At 34.1% G+C, this 8,475-nt stretch overlaps 1 protein-coding gene across 7 annotated transcripts in view; it reads right to left on the reverse strand.

The window, feature by feature from the left end:
- LOC117173390 (AT-rich interactive domain-containing protein 2) overlaps positions 1-8,475 on the reverse strand; it is a 343,637-nt gene that overhangs the window by 93,303 nt on the left and 241,859 nt on the right. The window lies entirely within an intron of this gene.

Raw genomic sequence — 8,475 nt, forward strand, 5'->3', positions numbered from 1 at the left:
AAAAAGGACAGCTAGTTCAAGAGAAAACCTGGAAAATGAGGCGGGAAATGGACGTATCCATATGGAAGACCGAGTTTACGACGAGTATGGTTCTGTGGCTTACGAAGTAACTCTTCCTAACGGCGAGACACAGGAAAGTCAAGAGAACAAGCGGTTGGAGCTGCTTCAGATGAAAAACGCGGCGAATGATTTTTACATGGATGATGGTAGGAGGATTAGTGATGCTGAGGTAGCAGAGCTTATGGAAACTACTTATTCGACTCAGCGAAAAGACATCATTGACAGGAAGGGTCCAATCAAGGATGTTTTGATTATGTGGCCGCATCTAGAAGAAGTGAAATATTTTCTTTCCCACGCCTCTGTTTTGTTTGGAAGAGACATGAAAGAAGTGTGGGATGAGAAAATTTCTTCTAAAGGTCAGCTCCTCTTTTCCATAATGCAGTTTGAAGTAAGAAAAAAGAGCCAAGTTTCGGATAAGAGGAAAGAAAGCAGAGAGAGGATGAAAGTGATAATCGCCGCCACAGAGAATGCTTCAAAAAATCTAAGAAAGGAAACGCCAAAATTAAAAGCGTTGTTTCAGCTGATTCCTCTCTACTTCCTTGAGGATGACAAGGAAATACTCCGTCTTGTTCCGGTAAATAACTAATAAAAACAACCTTAATTTATTTTACATATTCTTTCTAAGGGTAACTTACAGAACCCATGATCATTCTTTTTACAGGATATATCGCCAATGGAGGAAGTATTGGCAGCGGGGAACAGAGATAAACCCGTTCTCCTAATTAAAGGTTAGAATTTTGCTCTTGAGTTTATGTAATGAGGTCAACTTGGTTATTTTTTATTTTAATGCTTTTGATTACATACTTATTATTCTATCTTATTGCAGGTCAATCCCTCTTCGACGAGAACGCTACGTGCCAGGTATTTGCGGAAGGCGATATGATCACGGAACCCAGGAACATACTGGAAGGGGTTTTGTGCTGTTTCCTGGCATTTTATACATATGGATATAAATACGGAGAGAAAAGCAGTCGAACTTTAGAGTTTATCCAACGGTGAGTTAATTCAAACTCAGCCATTTTTATTTGTAAAATTCGTTTTTGAAAGTTTTTTTAAATGTTGAAAAATGTTAATTATTTCAGATATAAATGTTATAAAAAATAATAAATTAGATGGTTTCTGACTTACTTAAGAGAAATTAAAGTACCTAATTATATTGGAGATCCTTTATTAACATTAATCGATATTTAGATTAGTTGAATTGTGCTCAAGCTTAAGCCCGGCATTAGACGTTGAATGCAGAAAAATTAAGAATTTTTATTCCTATGAATACGCGATTTTCCCTTTTTCTAAAAATCCCCTGAAAGGAACAGAAAAAGTTTAAATCCTATTCCTCTCAATCGATTTAGTAAAATTATTTATTTAACCTGATTTTAATTATTGAAACTTTTTATAACTTATACATTTGAGAAATATTCACATTCACATTTATTTCTATTTTAATAATTTATTTAAACGCTTCGAATCTAAACATCAATGAAGACATATTAAGATTATTTTTCTCTAACATATTTTTTCAAACGGGGCTCTAAAATGATTGTAAGAAATTTTAACTGAATGTCTTGATTATGAGAGCATATGACTCTCAAAACGTCGAATAATGTAAATAAATTATCTCGAACATAAACGAGGTCCTTTTATTTGTCTGAAGTAGGTCAAAAAATATTTAATCCATTATTTTATATTGTATAATTTGCATGTGTAATAATTATTTTTTTAATTTTTGCAGCGCATTCCAAAAAATCAGCCCTAAGGGGGGCCACAAGAGAGGGAGGAATAAGAGGAACCTCCACACAGTAAATCCTCAAGTCCAGAAATTGATGGACCGCATAGGAATGGAAGCTGACTTTATTTTTGAACATTAATTTTCTGCTAATTTGCATATTTTTATAGAAGATTCCACTGTAAATATTGTTTTATTTTAATTATATTTTATCCTAATATTGAAATTCTGTTTATTTACTCGTTTTAAAAATTAAGGTTGTGGGAAGAAATTTTCCCATACCTCAGTTTGGGAAAATTTCCATCTTTGTGTGGGAAAATTCCGATCCATGTATGGAAATTTTCCCATACTGAGATATAGGAAAATTTCCATCCTTATATGGAAAAACTCCGATCTGTGTATGGAAATTTTCCCATACCTCAGTATGGGTAAATTTTGCATACTTGTATGGGAAAATTCCGATGCGTGTATGAATTTTTTCCCATACCTCAGTATGGGAAAGTTTTCATACTTGTATGGGAAAATAACCATCCATGTATGGAAATTTTCCCATACCTCAGTATGGGAAAGTTCCCATACTTGTATGGGAAAATTCCGATCCGTGTATGAAAATTTTCCCATAATTTCCCATAATTTCTTAACGAAAAACGTGATATTTGATATTTTAATCAAAAAGGATTTTAATTTTATTCAAAAAATAGTTGAATTCAGCGAAATAATTGAGAACCAGCATTGCAGTGACGTCACGGCCACCCGAAGGCCAAGTCTATTGTCGGGAAAAGTGAGCAAAAAAATTTCGAAGGGTTCAATATCATCGAAAGAGATAACCGTTCTCGCCATTCTCTCCCATTGCTGCCATTAGGACTCATAATCACCGCTGCTTCTGACATCATAGCTTAAATTTTGAAATTTACTTGTTTAAAGCTTTAAAAGAGGCCCTAAATATTATTATTCTGACCTGCAAATTGGAAAATGTATTGTATGAAAATGGAGGAACACTTGCAAGAAGTTTCATCTCAAAATCATCCCCTTAAACATATCAAATTGTACACTGAAGTTGAGCTCATTTTATACTGTTAGTTTGTCATGCAAATGACTTAGTCGTTTTTTTTTTGTTAACAGGAACCTGCATTTGCTCCAGTACAAATCGCCTGATATATTTCCGACGTTTCAGCCAGGATATTTGAGATTTTATTTTATTTGTTCACAAATAAAAGAATTGTGCAGCTAATCCAATTTCATAGCGCAGCCGTTGATAATAGGCCCACAGTAGATAGAACCTTTTTTGTGCCCTATAAAATAATGAACATTTTTTCACATCATCATTTTCGACCTAAAATCAACAGTTCTCGAGTAATTTTAAAAAACATGTTACTGTTTAACACTTTCCAGAATTTCGAAACTTTGCCGTACACGTATGTTTGGGAACTCTTTACAATATCTTTATTAAGCCATTGTCAACGTATCTATGAAAAAAATGCTACTTTTACGAATTTTTTCTCAAATCCTTCATTGACTGGACTAGTAGTACCATCCACTATCGCTTGGGTCGAATACTAATCGATTCCATCTTGATTTTCATTGATCTGTGATCTGTGCATCACGCCGCACACTGAGAGAACTCGGGCTGCAAAAAATCAATTGTCTGTGTCTGTATTGTGTTTTTAACAAGTGAGTTTTCTCGAAAACTGCATGTTTTCGTGCTGCATGCTTTGGAGCAATTGCAGAATAGGGTTGTCACCTCTATTTTGTCTGGAATTTTTTGTTTTTCGGCAACAAGCTATTAGAATCTTTAATTAAACGATAAATGAAGCCATCTGACGAGGGAAAAATTTAAAATTATTGTTACTTTTGTTACTAAGATGTCTCAAATATGGGTTTGCCACGATATCCGACTTCATGATTCATACGGGAGCAGAAAAGCATCCCTGAGACTAGTCACAGAAATAATGTTGGTCAAATTCCTGCCTTTAACCTTTTGCCTCGCTAATCGCTTCATTTATCGTTCAATTAAAGATCCTAATATTTTGTTACCGAAAAAGAGTTTTTCAGCCAAAACAGAGGTGACGCCCCTCTTCAGCAATGTAACCCATGCTTTTATAGGTTAGGAAAACGGTCAATGCATTTCTCAGTGGAACTGCGATAATATGTTGAAATTTTTTTTCCCTAACTGGACTTCCCGTACATTCTTGAAATATCTATCTAGAACATATTTCCATGGTTCCTAAAAATTCTTTTACTAATCTGGAGTTTGGGCGATGATTTTTACGCTTGGAAATGTTTGATGGTAGCACACTTTTATTATAAAAAATGTTAACGTCGAATAAGTTAATTATTCTTCTCTTTCCAGCCCTAGTGGTGTGAACTTTACACACTTGCGATCAAAATCATCTTTGCTACAATAAAATGGAACCGAAATAGATATGGCACATTATCCCAAAATCATGAAAATGTCCGGCCCATTATCACATCTTAGTGTCATGAGATTTGAATTGAAACATAGGGAGCTGAAAGCAACAGCGTCAGTAACAACTTCAAGGGTCAACATTCCATACTGTTGCTCTTAAAGAGCAGTTGAGGTTATACCATCGACTATCATCCAAGGTCGGTTTCTCGCACAAGTTTGATTATAGTATTGGAGAGAGATTCGACTGCTTCCCTCAAAGTGATCTAAATTTCGGATTTCGGGAATCTATTCTAAAAACTTTCTCAAGTTCTTGCTTGGGTGTCCAGTAGGTTGAAATCTATGACATTAACTACAGAATTGGTTCTTTCGTGATTCTGGATATAAACCCTGATACCTTCCATAAATTTGGTCGGATATTAAAAACTTTTGTAAATGAGGACAAGCGAGTTTGTTTTATGTGCGAGAGTATGATTGTTGCTTGCTTTGAAGCGAGTTTGCACGCGTATGCAGTTACCTAGCAGCTGAGAATTCACATGTCATTTGTATGAAGACTTGTTAACTCCGTTCTTAGTAATACATCAATGCTCAAATGATGGGACTGAATTCATCACATTGAGACATGCTGTATAATATAGTATACATGTTAAATATTAGATTAATGAATAATAATTAATGTACATTTTGATTTACGTGAATATGAATTAAAGTATCTTATAACAAAACAATATTTGAAACTTCCATCATGTTTTTTTTCTAGAACCCTGTGCTTATTATTTACCACTTCTTTTACTAGTGAAATTCATTGAACGTGTGGTAGGAGCTGTTAACCAGTACGCTGGATTAATAAGACCTACGAAACAGAATTAGTATAAATGACAAAGCGTGCAGTGGGACCTACTAAACAGGAGTAGTGCGTACTACGAATCTTTCAGCTGAGGCTACTAAACAGGGATAGTATAAACCAGCGATTCCCAAACTACTGCCGGCAGTCAGCGGCCCGACCGCGGTCGGGGGAAGCCACCCCGGGCAGGGCAGCCCCCTCCCCGCTATGAGGACCCTTTCATTGTGATGAGATTTAAGGCTGTTTCAATAACTAAAATCCTAAAGACATGGCTCAATTCAATTCTAATTATCTGAATCACATTTCTCAACCGGTTCTAATTCTCTCGAGTGAAGCATGCAACCTCCCGCATGACCGGCAGTTAAGTATCGCCCTTGGGTTCTAGTAACGGGGAAAAAATGGTAGGGTGGCGGCCCTGCCCCTCCCTGAAAACTGCAAAAAAAGTTTGGGAATCGCTGGTATAAACGACAAAGCGAACAGTATGATCTACTAAACAGGATTAGTGCGTACTACGAATCGTTCAGTAGAGGCTACTTAACGCTATCTAATATCGCCGCAAAAAATCAAGACCCCTCACTTTAGAAGGCAATAACTACACAGAAAAAAATGTGAGGAGGTTCGAATGAGAACCAAATGAATCCGCTAAGTTTTCTGAATAATATGGTGTTTCTGTAATTTGCGTAAAAAATTTTCGTTCCGAGCTAATTAGCAAAATACCAGTAAAAATGCTGTCGCGAGGCCCATTGTTAACACCTTAACTTTTACATGACCCCAGAGCTAAGAATATGTAGAAAAAAATTTGAAAAAATTCTGGAGTGTCCTACAACATGTTTAGAATCCAGTAGAGACCTTAAAATTTAAAAATATTAAAAAATGTCAGTTTTACAAGGATTTTTGTTGAATATTTTTATTTAGGAATTGAATGGAGCTATCGCGCTGTTTAATGGCCTAAAATGTGTGGTGATGTACCCTTATTCCTATTTTGACCACAAAACTGAATAAAAATTATAATTTCGCGATTAAAGTCCCTCAGAATAATTCGGAGTTTAATGAGGCGAGGCGCGTGGCACAGTAGCAGAAAAAAGTGTAGAAAAAAAAAGTTCCGTCATATTTCCCAGCAGCAGGCAGCAGTTTTCTTCAGATTTTCCCACAGCTGCTGCTCGCTCAGCAGGGCCGTCTCAATGCTTCGAGATGAGCTTCGCCCTTCTCTCCTGATATAAAATTTTAATATTATCATACAGTATCAAGCTTGAACACGAATTATCTTGCATTTTTTTATTTAATATAGTACACCTATTTCGGTATTATAATAAGATTTTGTAATTATTAGGCTGTTAATTCGCTACTGAAATGCGTGAAAGATTTGTTTATATGAGCAATTCCATGTCAAGTCATCTGCAGAATGTAAGCTATTGTTCAAAATTTTAATGAAAATTGCAGTATTTGTTCTCTTAGGTGTTAAAAGAAAAACTATAAGATGATTTTTGAAAAATTCCAAAAACTTAGAATACATTGAAAATTAAGCTTTTTGCAATTTTAATTTAACTCTTATAACTTTAATGACTTTATTGCTGTAAAGGTGTATTTTTTAAAATTATTTGTAATAAGATACAGTTGTCAAGAAATATTTTTTTAACCAAAAATTTCTTGGATTTTTCAAAAATTAATTTGTAAATTGAATTATTTAGAGGACAGTGTAAACTATCTATGCATTTTTTTAATTGGGTATTTTTTCTGAAAATCAGTTTAAACATTCATTTTTGAAAAATTCAAGAAGGTTTTCACATTTTTTGTTTCAAGAAATTTTTGTTAAGAACTGTACCATATCACGAATATTAAAAGAAATACGCTTTAATAGTATTAAAATCACAAAAGTTATGAGAGTTCAAAGAAAAAAGACCAAATTTTTCAATTTTGTGTTTCCTGTAATTTCTACCAATTATTCAAAAATGATGTTAGGGTTTTTCTTTCAACACTTATGAGAACAAATACTACAATTTGCAAAAAATGACTAACATAACAGTTCCTTTTCGACGAAAAAATAAATTAACAAAGCGGTTAATTTTTTAAAAATATTATTAAATTTTTTTATTAAATAGTAACATTTTTAACCAAATGATATAAATGTTAAGAAAAATTATAATAGTAGACTTTTCAAACCAACAAAATAAAAATAATTCTATTTTCATACTGGTTTCTGTATTAATTCAATTCGCATATAGGCGAAACAATAAGAAAAAGAGTACAAATTTCTTAAAAATGGCGAGACAAAGAGGAAATATTTAAAAAATGGTAAAACAACGGGATAGGGTTAAAAGTGTGGAGTCCTCTATTTTCAGTTTCCAAGAAAGTCCACACTTTCTTTTCGGCTAAATGGAAAAATAATTGTATTACACTACATATGGTGCAACATCATCTTATTACAAATAATTTCAAAAAAAAAAATATGCACATGGAATTGCTCATATAAACAAATATTTCACGCATTTCAGTAGCGAATTAGCAGCCTAATAATTACAAAACTATATGATAATACCGAAATAGGTGTACTATATTAAATAAACAAAATACAAGACAATTCGTGTGCAAGCTTGATACTGTATTATAATATCAAAATTTCATATCAGGAGAGAAGGGCGAAGCTCACCTCAAAGCATTGAGGCGGCCCCGCTGAGCGAGCAGCAGCTGTGGGAAAATCTGAAGAAAACGGCTGCCTGCCGCTGGGAAATATGACGGACCTTTTTTTTCTACACTTTTTTTCTACTCCGAGTTATTCTGAGCGGCTTTAATTGCGAAATTATAATTTTTATTCAGTTTTGTGGTCGAAATAGGAATCAGGGTACATTACTACACCTTTTATGCAATTAAACAGCACGATAGCTCCATTCAATCCCTAAATAAAAACATTCAACAAAAATCCTTGCAAAACTGACATTTTTAGATATTTTTAAATTTTAAACATGTTGTGGCACACTCCAGATTTTTTTCACATTTTTTCCAACATATTCTTAGCTCTGGGGCCATGTGAAAATTAACGTGTCTCAACAATGGGCCTCGCGACAGCATTTTTACTTGTATTTTGTTAATTAGCTCGGAACGACATTTTTTACGCAAATTACAGAAACACCATTTTATTTAGAAAACTTAACGGATTCGTGTGGTTCTTATTCGAACCTCCTCACATTTTTTCTGCGGAGTTATTGCCTTCTAAAGTGGGGGATCTTGATTTTTTGCGGCGATATTAGTGGGGCTGACTAAACGGATGTTTAATCGATTCCACTAAATATCTAGTCCGTCCATATTTTACTAAACGGTGCAGTATCTATGACTAATAACTTAGTAGTGTACATTAAACACTACTCTCAGTGTACTTATTTGCGGGTTATTAAAATCTACAATATGATTGTCAACATTATTTTCGTCCAATAAAATACAAAATTTATA

Source organism: Belonocnema kinseyi, chromosome 5 (assembly GCF_010883055.1).
Source record: "Belonocnema kinseyi isolate 2016_QV_RU_SX_M_011 chromosome 5, B_treatae_v1, whole genome shotgun sequence".
Taxonomy (NCBI): Eukaryota; Metazoa; Arthropoda; class Insecta; order Hymenoptera; family Cynipidae; genus Belonocnema; species Belonocnema kinseyi.